The following is a 16,514-nucleotide window of genomic DNA, read 5'->3' on the forward strand; positions in this document are numbered from 1 at the left end:
CTCTACCTTGTTTAGCTGAGGAGATTTGTCGAAGCAAGTTAGTCGCCATGATGGATTATTTACATCTTTGATTGGGGGCCTGTGACAAATTCCTTCCAATTCGCGCTCTATCCAGAGCCTTTTGTTCAACAATATGAACGCAACATGCAGCCGGTATGCTCACTACCTTTACCTCCTGTCGTATTTTCTCAGGATCACAAACTGCACGTGTTTTGTAGATGGATTAACTAGCCTTCCTAAGGTGAATGCCTTTCTTGCAAACCTATCCCCGCCAAACCTAAATCCTGCCCCAGTTTCCCTCTTTACCTCATTCCTGGGGTCCTAAGTGGATCCTCTTTTATGGAGATGTTTGACAGATGACACTGCTCTTCTCTTGGCGGCCGCTGTCTGGCACCTTGGGAAACCTCACTGCCTCCGCAGTCACTCCCCGGTTCTCCTTTCCTTTTTTCCACCATGAGCACAGGTTACCTACTGGCCACTTGACCCTCCTGGGGACTCTTACCCAGGTACCCCAGGTGCTCTCGAGTACCCAAGTTGGCCAATGCTCCACAGAGCAGCAGTTTCCCACTGAGTTCGTGGACCGGCATCAGTTAGGGAAATTCTACCAGAATTCAGATTTCAGTCTGCATCCCTACATCTTTGGCTGTGAGCCTGGGCATTTACATTTTTAAAACCTTTCTGGGTAATTCCAGTGGGCGCCCCTGCTTATTAAAATCTACCGTTATGAGTTTACTTATGGCTTGCGGTGCTTAGAGCTAAAGCTGTTTCAAAGACACTTCATCCATTGGGTCCAGGATGAGAAGGCCACACTGAGGGGCAGAAAGAGAGTGAGAAGGTTTCTAAAAGGCTGTGGCCTCAGCTGGAGAGGAAGCTGGATGAAGCTGCAAGGGAACAAAGGCTCAATGTCCTGACCATCTGCTTCTTTTATTCTCCAGGCTCATTCCCATAATGAGTATTTATTCTGCCCAGCAACACTTGTTCCTACATGTATGTGGCTATGGGTTCCATTCTAGAAGTTTCCACAGGAGGGGGACTGAGGGCAGGCGTTCTTCACTCGGCCCCACTAAAGGTGAGGCCAGTCTTTTTATCCTATAGGTTCCAACCTTTCCACAGAGACTTACCTTCTTCTCTTGCCCCAGGCCCTGTGCAGGCCCAGCCTTTTCCTCTTCATATTCCCTACATAATTAGTCTGTCTTCTGCCTTCAGTAATGCACCAGGTTTTGTCAGACCCCATTCACTCATTAGTCAACAGTCCAGAACAGACAGATTTTGGTGAGTTTGGTCAGGGGTAGGGGTGAAGTGGGGCCCATGGTTCCTCCAGCTGAGGTTACCCTCTCCTCGGGCTTTTCTGAGTGTACTAAGTGGAATCTGTGTTACGGCTTCTCAGTCATATCTTCCCCATTTTAAAACTGCAGAACTGATCTTCGCACCTCACCGGGGAGCACACAGTCAGTAATTCTAATGGAAAAACCTGTCTGAGGAACGGGGCAGGAAGGTGTCACAGCGGTACTGGTGAGTCATCTCAAGACCAGCTAGCTTGGAGCTCCGGTGCCACGCTGACACTGAACCTCCCCAGCGTTCTGTCGCCTGAAGCAGCTTTCGAATCTTTGTCTCGGGTTTCCTTATCTAGGTCAGACTTTGTCTTTCTAAAAATGGTGCCCGGACATCTCCTTAATAGAGTGGACTGGTCCCACTAGGATAATGCGCTTTATACATTTATGAAAAGAGCAACTGGGAAATTTTGTTTTTCTGGAACAGGGTCTTTCCCTCCCATTGTGGGGCAATGTACTAAGGGGCTCAGGTGTGTTGTATGTGGGTTTTCTCTTTTCTTTTCTTTTCTTTTCTTTTCTTTTCTTTTCTTTTCTTTCTTTTCTTTTTTCTTCTCTTCTCTTTCCTTCCTCCCTTCCTTCTTTTTTTGTGATTGTTGTTTGTTTTTTGGGATAAGATGTGATGTTCGTACTTCGGGGTAGTTTTAGAGCACAACAGTTTTGGAGTCCCTGTTAGAGGAAAAAAAAAACAACCAACAACCCAGAAGCCAAGTTTTTTCCTTGGGTAAATGAATGGTCATTGTAAAGCCGGCCGTAGCACCAGGGAACTCTGAGTCGCGTGTGCTGTCCCATTTTGCGAGATGAGCTGGACCGCCTGGTTGTTGGTGGGGATCCTCAAACCCATCTCTTGGAGCTGTGGAATGGATCAGATGAGTTCATGCATAGGAAACTATTCTGTAAATGGAAAAAAACCCAAATAAGCTATTCTTATTTGTTTTCTTAGCACAGGTGCTGGTCTTTTTCCTAAAACAAAATAACCTTTCTTTTTCAATCATAAGTTAACTATACTCATTTTAGAAAATGAAGATGCCAAAAAGTATGGAGAAGAAACTTAAACACCCATACTCACCATCCAAGATCACTGCTGTTCTATGTTTTACACATATAACCACACTATTCTTTTTTTAAAGGGGGGCCATGTTATATGTGTTTATTTTTACATGTTTTCTTTATCTAATAGTATGTTGTAAACATTTTCCGATGTCATCGCGCACCCTTCAGAAGTATACATTTTAATCGTGACATCGTATTTGTCTTATGTGAGTAATGCATTTGCATGTCTTGTGAAATATTTGACCATTGTTTCCATTTTTCCGTAGCACAGTAAACCGAGCTTCCTATTTACCAGGAAGGGAACCTGCTATAAAACAAGGGCAGAGGCGGCCGACACTGTTTTTGCAGTAGAAGAATTCGGCATCTTTTATTTTATCCTAAGTTAAAATGTATTGGGCTGCAGCTGAGCAGTACTTTGAGTTAAGATCTCAGTCAAGGTAAAGTTAGACCTGTAGAATTGTTAATTTGAGAAAATTCTGACTGCAACCCAATCTATTAGGCCAAGTTCTCTTAATTAACGTAACGTTAATTAGAGAAACGTTGAAAAACAGTATGGTTCGTCTCATGAATGCATTGCATTCGATAAGTTGCTTTATGCCTTCTGGAATACTTTTTATATTCTCTTATTAGGAGGTTGTGGTAAATTTGTTTTGCCCAAAGGATTCATTTTCTGTTGCTGGGCACATATGTAATATTACAGTTACCACATTTTGGGATGTGATGACATAATGATGAAGAGAGGCCTTTGGATGTTTTAAAATGGAGATTTAAAGAGCAGTAGGCTAGGAGAGGGAATTGTGCTGGTATTTTAGTCTGGAGATTGATCTTTTTGTCACGGATTTATGTCTTCGCCTCTTTTTTTGTGTTTCTGTTGTCTGCTTAGCATCTTGCCAGGTACATTTGCCTGAGCTTTTCCCCCCACTTGTCCATGTGCCCGCCCGTCCCTCCTCCCACCAGTCCATCCAGTCATCCGTGTAATCATCCATCCTCTGGCCATTCTCACCTTCCCCTCTCATTTATCTCTCTCCATCTTCATCTGTCGCCCACATTCATCTCCTCACCTGTCCACGTCTATCTGTAAAATGAATGGAGACTGTTTGGATGGGAACATAGGAATTTCTTTGTTGCATTTTACTGAGGGGATCACAGGGCCCAAGGGCACCAGAACCAGAAAGTGAAATGACTAGAACTTGACCATTTTTGTTTCGCTCGGAAATCTGGAGGGATGTTCCTGAGAACCCACTCTGTGATGTTCATCAGCATGCGGGGATGCTGTTAATATAATGCATTTTGGGGAATGTTGTTTCAACTACTGTTCTAGAAATCAGTCACCAGGAGATAGAATAAACAAGAGCTATTATATCACTTCTGGGTAGTAATTTCAGAAGGGAAAGACTTTTCTTGAATTTGGACTAAGAAAGAGTCAAAGATGTAGAGATGCCATCTTTCCAGATTTAGTGAGTAAAAAAAAAAATATTCTAATGCCTTAGGGACTTTAGGTATATTATACAAAGGTATTTGTGAGGTGTGAGGACCAGTGTTGTACTTGATACTGGATAAAATGGGAAGAAAGGGACCAGCTGTTACTGAAAACCTATTTTCTTTTGATTCTGAGAAAGCTGCTTTGCACTTAACTCTCCTTAGGACTTACCTGTCTTCCTTAGTTCTCACATCAGCCCTGTAATGTCACTTGTGTTATTTCCATAATGTAAGGCGGAGACTGGTAGGGACTAAATGATTTGCCCAAATGTACATGGTTAACAAGTAGCGAAGCTTCAGTGAAATCAAGGCTTGTTTGGCTCTGAAACTGTTACTCTTTGCAGTAAACCACACCACACCGTGCTTGTAAAACCTTAGCTTTAGATCAGCTCTCCACTTCCAGGTTTATAGGGACTCAGCCTCTGAAAGGCAGCCCGCACACAGCACGGCTCTCAGATCCTTTCAGAAGCTTCGTGAAAGGCGAGAGGGTTTGCATAGAGATGTGATAAAGAAGACAATTCTTAGGATCTGGAGCTAAGACTGGATCTCTGAACTTGACTTTGGTATTTGACAGAATGGGGTTTTCCTCAGGTGCAGCTGTGTGTTTGTGTTCCACTTAACTGGAGTTTTTCATTAGCTCGAGCCAAAAGGTGCAAAGGTCTCCTCCCCAAGGTGCATCGTAGGGAGGCAAACAAACTAGTGAAATACAGTAACAACTCTCCCCAAACTGTCGAAAGTTTTAGAAAGACAGCAGCACAGCTATTGTCATGTTTTTTTGCCAGGCCAGCTGTTAGAGCCACGAATGAGCCTAAAATAGTAACGACTTTTGAAGACATAGCAAATTTGTGACCTTCTTAACTTTTCCATAGGTTTGAAAGCTTGCCCCCTTCCCTTTCTAATCATGCTGAACTGTAGCATCGCTCATATCATTCTATCCCGGATGAAAATTCGTGTTGTGTAATGAAGGCGGAAGATGGCGACTGGATGAAAGAGGTTCTGCCTTAGGACCTGCCTTCTATGATCTTATTCTCACTTTTCACCTTTATTTTATTCTCTAAGCAACTATTAATTGCCTACTGTCAACCAGGCACAGTGCTATGTGGGAAGGATATACTAGAACAGGGGTCAGCAAACTTTTCTGTAAAGGGACAGATGGTAAATATTTTAGCCTAAATATTTAGGTCCATATGGTCTCTGTTGTAGCTACTCATTCTGCTATCTGACAATATAAAGTAAATATAAATATTACAGTATAAAGAGTAAAATACTGAACTCTGTCATAGGCAATATGTAAATAATTGAGTGTGGCTATGTTTCAAAAAAATTTGACAAAAACATACAGTGAGCCAGATTTGGTCTGTGGGCCACAGTTTGCCAATGCCTTTGCCAGAATGTCCATGAAAATAGGGAACTTTGTCTTGTTCGGTGCTATGTCACCAGTGCCTAGAGTAGTGCCTGGCTTTTGGTAGATGCTTTATAAATATTTGTTAAATGAAAGAATGAGTGAATGAATGGCTCACACCCCATCTCCGATCTCTAAGAGCTCATTGTGCAATAGAGGAAGTAAGAAATACATTCATGAGAGTGTTCTGGGTAGTGGAATTGGGTAGCATTTTAACTGGGATCTGAAGGATAGAGAAATGTGTCTCACCAGCCGGAGATGGGAGAAGCACGTGGCAAGTGGTAGAAACACAAGAAACACACAAAAGGGACAAGAAGCGGGGCATTTGTGGTGAAGAATGAGTAGCTTGAATGTTCTGTAATAGGATTTCCCTGACTTGCCTGATCATTGTAATCACTTGCTATGAATAATACAGATTTCTAGCACCCTCCTGAGAGATTCTGATTTGGTAAGGCAAGTTTGACCAAGACTTGTTAATAAAGATTTGAAAGGAATTAAGAGTGGAAGATGACATTGGAAAGGTATACTGGGGTCATTTCTTTCTTTCTTTTTTTTTTTTTTAAGATTTTATTTATTTATTCGACAGAGATAGAGACGGCCAGCGAGAGAGGGAACACAAGCAGGGGGAGTGGGAGAGGAAGAAGCAGGCTCATAGCAGAAGAGCCTGATGTGGGGCTCGATCCCAGAACGCCGGGATCACGCCCTGAGCCGAAGGCAGACGCTTAACCGCTGTGCCACCCAGGCGCACCTGGGGTCATTTCTGATGGGCAATAAAATTCTTACTTTTCCTGCCAACTGAATCAGTACTGCCTGATGGCAACTGGACCTAGAATTGCCCTGTACCTTCTATGCCATGGAATGGAGGGGAGCCCTGATGGAAATCCATCCCACTTATCTGCCTGCCTTCATATGTCCCCTACTGATCTTGTACTTCAGGCTTTAGGGTGAAACAACATAGAATTTAGTCACTCACTTAAAATACGAAAAGCTGCTAGACTTACTGCTTTTGAAACTCTTGGTTGACTCATATCTAAGGGGGCAAGTGGATTCAAACAACACAGTAGAAAACTTGCTTTCTCTTGCCATAATTCTAGTTCAGAAGGTTATTTAATTTAATACCCAGATTTGTAGAATGTGACCATTGGGAGGGCCGTATGTCTCCTTTTTAATGATGGGGGGAACTGAAGTCTGAAATGTAGGCAGTGACTTGCTCAAGTTCTGTCACCAAATTATTGGCAAAACCGGGATTATAATGCAAATGCCAAGTTACTCAATTTAGTTTTCTTTTCATAGTGCTATGCCACATTTATCAATAGAATTCCTAATTTACATAATTTCTCTCCCCCTTGAATCTCATAGCCTTTTGCCCACACCTCTTCTATGCTGCTTATCATAAAGTTATATCCTAATGTTTTCTCCTGGACCAGTACCCCACTGTTACCCCAAATAAAGACTGAGCTCTGTTTCCTTGGAGAGCTTAACATATTTCCTGGCACTTAGCATGTGTTCAGCAAATAATTGTAGACTTGAAATATCTTGAGCATCTTTTTCTTTCTTGTGTGTTTTGACTCAAGTTTCTTTGCACTTATATTGTCAGAAAAGTCAAGCTCTTCTAGAATTGCTGAAATACTGAGCTACTTTCCCTTAAGCTTCCTTTAAAAGAAAAAAAGAAGTTGAATTCCCCATTATGGCTGAGACCTTTTTTAACAGCTCTTTTGATACTTAAATGTCAGCAACTTCAAAAATGAAATGTCAGTAAATTATCAGAGAAAGAAATTGCATATTTATTTGGTTAGATATATTTTAATTGACCACTTAAAATATAGATTAGAGCAAAATTCTGAGAATTTTCATATCTTGCACATTTCTCTCAACTGCCAAAACTTTTTTTGTTTGTATCTCTTAGAAGATTTAATTTTAATTTTTTCTGCGTTATGGTTACGGATGTACATTTTTCTCTTCCAGTAGATGGTGCGCATCTTGAATTGAAGTTTAGAAAGATTAATTTCTGCATCCCCACAAAACCTTGCTTTATAGGTGCTAATACTAAATAGGCATTAATTTAAATGTGGTTAGAAAATGGTCAATCTTATCTTCACGTGTTGTCTTATTTTTGCATCTGACTATGTGCCATGTTTTGTGCTTAACATTGGTGGTGGGGCTGGATTGGGGCAGGTACATGAAAGTGAATAAAAGATAGTTGTCTTTTTCAGAGAATTCTAATTTGGTGGGATGTTGACACATAACACATAAAAATGATGTGATGTACTGATCTAAGGTGTATACACGGAACCCGTTTTAGAATCTCGGGCAAGTTAATTCTGACAAGGTGAAACGAGGGAGGCTTCAGCAAAGAGACACTGAGATCAACCTGAATGTGTCTTCATCCTTCCATCCAGTCACTGGTTTTGATCTTCCTTAACAACACACACACACACACACACACACACACACACACACAGTAACACGGTTTTCTTTTTGTGATCTGTTTGACTACAGATTTCAAAGTCGAACAATCTTTACATGGGACAAAAGAAAGAGAGGACCAGGTTTCCTTGTGTAATCTGCAGGTTTCTCAACGCCTGAAAGACATAGTAGCCAGAAATTTCTTGGGAAGGTCTTCACTGTTAGTGGCATGAACTGCGAGTACATTGGCCAGAGAGAGAGAGAGAGAGAGAGAGAGAGAGAGAGATGTACTGTTCTAAAGTGATGGTGTTCTCTCCAGATTTGTCCCATCTGGTTGTTGTTCTCCTCAATAGTTAAATTACATTTAAATAGTTCCCGGGTGGAAGAAGTGTCGGCTTTGACGTCAGACAGTTCTGGTTCCATAGCTAACTTTGCCATTTATTATTTATATGCCCCAGGACCATTGCTTATTCTTTCCTAGGTTCAGTTTCCTCATCTTTGAAAATGGTGATAATGGAAAGTACCTCTCAAAGTTGTGAGATTACGGAGCTGATGTTTGCCGAGCTCCTGTTTCAGTGCCTGGGACACAGTAGGTTCTCTGCCTACAGGGCTAGATAAGTGATGTGAAAGAGTGAACAGGCGACATGCAAGGTTTATGGTTTTGACACAGACACACAGTATTTGCATAGTTAATACACAGAAGTAGCCTTGACTCCCACAGGCAAGTACTTCCCGTGACTTCTTGAAACACGAAGCCCTTTCAGCTAGCTTTCCTTTTCCCACTTAGGAGTCTTGGGTTCAGGTAACATTTTTTCTCCTCCTTACTGTAGAGAAGATAACAGCGCAAATGTGCGACTGAAATGCGACTGGTCCTGGCCGCAGTCAGTGTGCGTTTCGGCAAGAGCTCTAGGGTGTGGTGGGGGACGTGGATAACTCTCTCTGATAAAGGTGGCGGCTGACTGGTGCTCATCAGTTACTGGCTGTGGGAATGTATTGCCAGATATTTTCAAAAAGATTTTATTTATTTGAGAGAGAGAGTGCATGAGCGGGGGTGGGAGGGGCAGAGGAAGAGGGAGAAGCAAGACTCCCCGCTGAGCAGGGAGCCCAATGCAGGGCTCCAGCCCAGGACCCTTGGGATCATGACCCGAGCCGAAGGCAGACGCTTAACCGACTGAGCCACCCAGGTGTCCCACATTGCCAGATTTTTACATGAGAGCTTTATGTTTTTAATTGTTGACAACTCATTGAAATTTTTAAAAAAATACTATGAGAGATACTTCGTCGTGTAGGGAGAGAAATGCAATTTGTGATCTCACTCAGTAACCTCAGCTTTGGCTCTTAAAAGCAACAGTAAAGCTCTTTAAAAGTCCACACTGTACATGGCAAACAACACTCAGCGAAGGACCAGACTGGACCTGCAGCCCCCTACTATGCAGCCCCTGTGCGTATTTTTAATTGATACAGATAACAGTGCTTCACGGCCAACGCCAACTGAGTCCTCTCCAGGTGCTAGGCGCTCTGCCATAGATATTACCATGTATCGTTTCATTCTTACAACCCAAAAAGGTGTGCATTGCTATTATTACCCTATTTTTACAGATAGGGACACCAAGACTCAGATTAAGTATCTTTCCTGAGATCACACAGATGGTACATAACAGGTGGGCTTTAAGCCGGGGCCTGTTTACCTTCACAACTAAGCATACCAGTGGTTCTCCACCCTGATGGTATGTTAGAATCACAGGAATACCCTTAAAAACATTGTTGCTCAAGCCCACCACCAAACTAATTAAATTAGAATGTCTGGGGGTGAGATCAGGCATAGGTATTCTTTTAAAAGCTCCAAATCAATGGTTAGAAGTAGAAGTCATGTCAATAACAACACCTCTCCCCGCATTAAGCACTCCCTGTCTCCTATACCCTATTTTATTTTTCTTTTAAGTATTTATTGCTGTCAGGAAATTATGTGTTCATTTACCTGTTCGTGAATGTTCTGCCTTTGTAGGCTCCAGGAGTGCAGACATTGAGTCTTTTCTCATTCTTTGCTGTACTTCCACCAGCTAGATTAGTGCCTGACCCGTAGTAGGTGCTCATTAAATATTTATTTGACCGAAGACTTAGTCCTTCACTGCAGAGAGTTTACAATCTAGTGAGGGAGGCAAACAATGAGATATGAGTCCTGTGTGGTAAGTTGATAACAGTGATGGTCACGCTAACATCATTAAAACTTGTAAGACTGTGTTTATCTCTTAGACACTGATAGGATAAATTGTCCTGACCTGTACCGAATGAAGTGTGGAATATTTTTAGTCATCTGCAGTACTAGACTGGATCTGTTCTGTGCTCTGAGGTGTGTGTGTGTGTGAGGGGGTGGGTGTGGGTGTGGGTGTGGGTGTGTGTACATTGAGTAATAGCAAATGCACCCATGTTACTTTGGGCAAACTTTTTTAGTGAGGCAGCTAGGGACTGCAAGCAGGGCATTCTGAGTTTTATTATCCAAACGTCAGGCCGTAGGACAAATTCAGGACTGGTGTTGGAGGTTTACTCAGTCAGTAGGGAATTCAGATACTATCTTCTCTTTCTAGGCAAGCCAACTGCTGTAAGGCACTCTGCTCTCCTTATCTACAGCAGTAGTCCTCAGCCTTTCCTCATCAAAGACTGTGACCGTGGATTACGTTTGTCCAACAGCACCCCGTGGGCTGGGACCAAGGGAAGGCAGGCACAGGTTAAATGGAATAACTGTAGACCCATCCGTAACGCTGCCTCTTCATCTCCCACTGAAGGAGGTACATGGAAGTGTGAGTGACAATATCATAGGGATAAACCTGAAAGAGTGGTGGTTTCTAACTAAAAACACTTCGTTTGGAACTTTAGGACTTTAGCAATGACTAGTAACAGGTTGCCTGTGACACATCTGACAGTCGATGGTCGCTAGTCATCGTGGAGATACCTAAGCACTGGTATGGCCCAAGCACCGAGCAGTCAAAACCGACCCCTGCATACACAGTGTGCCCCCAAGTATAAGCTGATGGACGGCCTTCTTGGTGGAGTCATAATGTGTCATGAAGAAGCAACTAAAAGTCAGCGATGTACAGAGAGTTGAGGGGAACTCCAGGCGATTCTTCTCAGGCAACGCAGAGAGTGGGAAGAGCCCTTGCTCTAGAATAAGAAAACTTAGATGGAGAACCTGATCTTGCCATTTATTTCAGGAGGCTCCTGGGCCATTCACTTGCCTTTTTTGAACCTAAGTTTCTTCTAGATGTAGTGGAAGAGAGTAACTTTGGCATCCCTATTTACCAGGCTGGATAGAATGGTTAAGCACCTGTGAAGGATCTTCTCAAGAAGTTCCAAAGTAAGTTACCAAAGTAAGGATGATGATGAAGGAAACTGTGACAGTGGTGGCTCTTCTCCTGACTGACCAGCCCTGATTTCTCTGTCCCAGTTTAGCCCAAAATGAAGGTTGAGAGGACTCTGGGGAAAAGGGGAGACAAGCAAAGGCAGGACTGGGCTTTCTTCAGTGTTTCTCCAGAACAGTTCTGTCCTGTGGAGTCCAAAGACAAAGCTTGGGCATTTTGGTTTCATGGTGGAGATTGTTTAATCTGGATCTAAACAGGATCTAAACAGGCTCATGCCTGTGGGATATTCATGAAAAGTACTGTGTTTGAGGTGGCCCGGTTGTTTTAAAGATGGGCTGATTTTGACAACGGGGAAAAAGTTGGGATTCATTTACTGTAAATGGTAAGTAAGAAACAACAGAAAGTTGAATATTAGAAGAACTTTGCTATTGCCAAAACCACACACTTTCACATTAGTAAAACACGGAGTTCTATCGGAGTGAAATGTGAAACTACTTGCAGACCACAGAGAGTAAAAAGTACTTTTGTTTCATTATTAATACCATTGTCCTTATTTCTTTAAATGAGAATTGATAGCCACCATAATAGAATCTTTCTCAAAGACCAAACACAGAAAGAAAGAAAAATAAAACAAAATAAACACCCAAAAACCTCAGCGCCACCATCACCGCGAAGAAAACCCAGTGCTCTCAGGATGCACGTTCTCCATCCATTGTGAAGTCATCAGGTTCTAGAAAGAGGGGCCACATTTTGTTCTGTCAGGATGGAGTACTTCATTCAAGGGATCCTCCCCCTTCTTGGAAGACTAAGAAAGTTGGCCTTTTGTTACACAGCAGGGTGCTTTTTGTCCTCTGATGTGTGTTTGAGAATCTGAAGATGAGGCCTTGTGGTTGCTGGAACTCTCCATGCTCACAAGGGAGTGAGGCTGGGGTGCCCAGTGGAGTGATGTGCTCTTAGAGTGAACATGGAGCTCTTGGAGGGGAAACAAGGTAACCTTGAAAAACGAGGGGCCATTGGCCTTGAGGAAAGAGGCCCATTCCTTGCCAGCACGTGAAATTTTGTGGTGGAAAGTCTATAATGGAGGTCAATAGACTTGAGTTTTCATCTCTTTCACCAGTTCCCCAACTACAGCTATCCTCTGCTCGTTCCTTAGCACAATGTGGGAGTTTAGATACATGTTTTCTTGTTCTTCTCCTGACTGATGTTTAGGATTGGTCATTATTTCTCTTGCTTTATGGGGACTTGGAGTATTCTGGCAATGAGACGGGAAGCAGAGGCCAGAGGGCAGGGTGGGTATTGGGTTTAATGTATGTGGTTGAGCAGAATGGCACTAGAGTTACTATTATTTTGAACGTATATTCCTTGCCAGGCCTTGGATTAGGTCCTTGATATACGTTACCAGACTTAATTTTGACAGCAACTTGTTGAGATGTAAATTTTAGCTTTCTGTTTTACAGCTGTGGAAACTGAGACACTGTGAGAATAAAGAACTTCCCCAAAGTCAAGGCTTTTAAGTAGCTGCATTAGACTTCAAGCCCCAATGCCTTTGTCATCCTCGTTCTGATAGGCCATCGTAAATTGCAGAGCTGGAAGGTTGCAGACAGTCTATCTAACTGGCTCCCTTTCCCTGCATTCGATGTTCTCATTGGTGCATTGTTGACCAATCTTTCTTTAAAGAAAAGTAAAAAATAACTGAATAAGCAACACAAAAATAGAGTGCAAAATTAAAAAGTCACAAAACAGAGGTATAACGAAAAATAAATATTTCTCCTATCAGGGTCTCATTCTGTCTATTTTTCTTACCCAGAGGCCAACACTGTTATCGGTTCCTTGTATCTCCTTCTGGAAATAAGCTGGGTATAAACAAATATATATATGTATTTACATTCCTTTATATTTCTGTGCTTATAGAATATTTAGACAAAGGGGAGCACACTGCACGTATTATTTTGCATCTTGCTTTTTTCATATCATCCTAAAGCTAGATGATCATTTCTGTATCAGTATCTTATGTCTGGTATCTTGTAGTTTTAATTAGCATTTCTATTGCTGTTAGTGACTTTTAACATCATTTTAAATAGGCTATAACCATTTTTTCTTTGTTTTTGTGAATTCTCCTTTGCCTCCTTTTCTATTGGAGTGTTGGACTTTTGCTTATTTTTTTACAGTTAAAAAAATTAGTCCTTGGTGTGTGATAGGAGTTTCAACACCCCACGATTTTGCACTTGTCTTTTTAACTGCATATAAAATTTTTTAAAAATTATATACTCACTTCAATCTTTTGGTTTTATAGTGTTGGGGTTTTGTATAACACTTAGAAATGCCTTCTCCACTTTGGTTATTTAAAAAAATATCTTTAATTTACTTGTTTTTCATTTGATGGTTTTTTTCTTCTACCCTCTGTCTCTCTCTTTATCTCTGTCATCATAGATTCACTGAAATTGTATTTTGGTAAAAGATGTAAGGTAGGGATCTACTTTGATATTTTCTTTTTTAAAAAATATTTTATTTATTTGTTTGAGAGAGAGAGAGAGTACGAACAGGGAGGGGTGGAGGGAGAGGAGAGAATCCCAAGCAGGCTCCGTGCTCAGTGCAGAGCCCGATGCAGGGGCTCGATCTTAGGACCCTGAGATCATGGCCTGAGCTGAAATCAAGAGTTGGATGCTTAACCAACTGAGCCACCCAGGTGCCTCCCACTTTGATATTTTCTCGATCCACCCATCCAAATACTATTTATTGAGTAGTCCATCTTTTCCACACTGATTGGAAAAGCCACCTTTATTATATATTAAATTTCTTGATCCTTAATTACTTAAATATTTAATACTTAGGAATTCGTATCATTTTGGGGACCTTCTGTTCCACTCATGTGTCACTTCATGCACCATTTTCACCTGGTGCTTTCAATTACTGCACCTGTGTAATGTGCTTTGTTATCTGGTGAGCCTACTCCAATCTCATTAGTTCCTCTTTTTCTAAATTTTTCTGTCTTTTAGTGCTTTGTTTCCCCATGAACTTTGGAATGCACTTGTTCAGTTCTGAAAATAATATCCTGGTGATATTTTCATGGGGCTTGCTCTAAACTATTCATTTACGTTATGCATTGTAAACATGTTACTTCTCTTTCTTAGAACACTGCCTTTCCGTTTGTTGAAGTCTTGTTTTATGTTACCAGGAGCACTTAAAGTTTTCCTCTTGTAGACTGTGCATATTTTTTATAAGTTTATTTTCCTCGGTATTTTTTGCTTTCTCTAGCTAATGGCATTGTTATGTCATCTGATTGTATATGTGTGTGTACGTAGCCTCTTGATATCAGTATGTCAGTTTTCTGCCAGTCCCTTTGCTGAATTCTCCATTATTTGAATAAGTTTTAGGTGACTTTCTTTGAGTTCCTAGTTCAGTAATCATATAATCTGACAATGACCGTATTTTACCTTTTTCTTTCTAGTTTTTATTACTCTTACAGATTTTGCTGATTGTATTATCTGCTCCCTCTAGAAAAGTAAGTATTAATTAGCAGTGTTATGTTGAATGTCTTTCTCTTTTTCCTGACTTTAATGGGAATGCTTATATTTACAGTGTTCCCCATTAATTGTAATTTCGGCTTTGTTTGGGAAATATATTGTGTTAAAAAAGTATCCATCCCTCTTCTGAGAGTGTTCTTTTATTTTTAAAATGAGACTGGTTGTTAAATGTTTAATACCTTTTAGGAGCTATGGAAATCATCATGTGTTGTCTCCCTTTCTGTTTGCTGAGAAAATGTCTTAGATTTTTATCTTTTGTTCCATAATTTGGTGAAATATATAAATACATTTTTCAAACATGAAATCATGCTAGTGTTCCTGGAATAATATCCACTTAGTCATAGTTTGTGTGTTATATTTTTAGTGTTGTTGGAATCTAGAGATTAATAATTTATTAACGCTTTTTGCATCAATTTTCCTAAGTGAGATTATTTGAAAATTGCGTGGGTGGGTACATGTCTTTATTTGCATTGCCAGATTCCAGTATAAAAGTTATGCTTAAATCACCATAAAATAATTTGGAGGCCTTTCTTTTCCTTTGTTTCTTTTTGAAATAGTTTGAATACCACTTATATGATCTGTTCCTTAAATATGTGATAGAATTCCCCTGTGAAACTGCCTTGACTTGGTGCCTTTTTGGGAGGGGTGGAGGTGTTTCCTTTTTGACAACTTTTTATATTTCTCCTGTACTAATTAGACTAATTTGCTTTTATATCTCTTCTGTGGTTACTTTTGTTAATTGTATTTTAGGAAAGTCACCTATTTCGTGATTTGCATGGAGTTCAATAATTTCATACAATTATTTTCATTTCCTTTGTGTTTAGGGTTATTTCCATGTTATTACTGAAAGTTTTGTGGTTTTGTGCTTTATTTCTCTATGCCTCTTTTGATTAGTTTAACTCAGGTTTGTTATTTATTTAGAAGACAGCTCTTTCACTTATTTATGGGCTCTACCATTCTTCATTTTCTCTTTAAAATTGTCAATAATGTGGTTCTTCTGCTTTGCCCAGGTTTATTTTGTTGTGTTTCTAATTGTTTGAAGCTTGACTCTTAATTCACCTGTTTTCATTTCTGCTTTTTTATTAATGTCAATAAAAAAAGGCCAGATCCAATCAGAATAAGCCTCTTGGCGACAGGGACTGCGTCTGTTCACTTCGACGCTACCATAATGCCTATCACGTAGCAGGTGCTCAAGGACTGGTTTTGTAGGAATAGATAAATCCCCGTGGAATAATTACGAGATTTGTGGTGTGTTGCCTCCTAATGCTCTAGTTCTGCTCTGCTGTCTTTGGCCATTCTCTCTAGGTATCTGCCCATGTGGAGGCATAAGAAAATACTGACACGCTTCACACTACATTTTCGGAGTACGTGATCAGTGTCTTTATTTTTAAAGTCTACCAATACAATTTCCCCCAATCAAGTAAAACTAGGTAAAAAGATCTCTGTAAAGATTAGCCTGGGAGAAAACGTATCTGAGTAGAATCAGAATGTTAAGAGCTTATGGGTTAGCAGACATCATGCCCATGATTTTTGTGGGTTTGGCTTTTGTTGAAGCTGCAAAGCCCAACTGTAGAAGTAAAATGATTAAAACAGATGTGCTGCTGTTGGCGGGGAGGGTGTAGAGCCAGGGGAAGCCCAAAACCGTGCTGCTGGCTGCCTTCCTTCCTGATCTTATCCCATGTCTCATTTGAAAACCAATAGTTCAAAAACTCTCAATTTTCAGATGAGAACGAAAACAAAAAATGCAAAGAAGGCAAATGATTCATTCAAAGTTACTCAGTGAATTGGAGCCATCATGTGGGACTACAACTCCGGCCTTCTGTTTCTGAATCTTGTGGTATTTCCAGGCGCCCAGGAAGCTTCCCGTACCTTGCTTCACAGTGTGTTTTTGGATGGACCTGGTGTTTGATTACCTCCCGCGGCAGGCCCAACAGTCCTTGCTAAGGCACAGACTGCATATTTGCTG

General features: G+C 41.0%; 1 protein-coding gene across 35 annotated transcripts in view; it reads left to right on the top strand.

Annotated features, from left to right (window-relative positions):
• The window catches only part of LPP (LIM domain containing preferred translocation partner in lipoma), a 655,397-nt gene that overhangs the window by 126,137 nt on the left and 512,746 nt on the right, over positions 1-16,514 (top strand). Inside the window, exons 2-3 of one of the 35 annotated variants that reach the window (XM_057306902.1) lie at positions 936-1,069; positions 1,416-1,512. The exons of 33 other annotated variants lie outside the window; for them this stretch is intronic. The gene's annotated coding sequence lies outside the window, so the exon portion shown is untranslated. Of the gene's footprint in view, positions 1-935; positions 1,070-1,415; positions 1,513-14,471; positions 14,527-16,514 lie in introns of those variants that run through there. One more of the 35 variants, XM_057306893.1, reaches the window with a different exon arrangement.

This window comes from Ursus arctos, unplaced genomic scaffold, assembly GCF_023065955.2.
Source record: "Ursus arctos isolate Adak ecotype North America unplaced genomic scaffold, UrsArc2.0 scaffold_4, whole genome shotgun sequence".
NCBI classification, from domain to species: Eukaryota; Metazoa; Chordata; class Mammalia; order Carnivora; family Ursidae; genus Ursus; species Ursus arctos.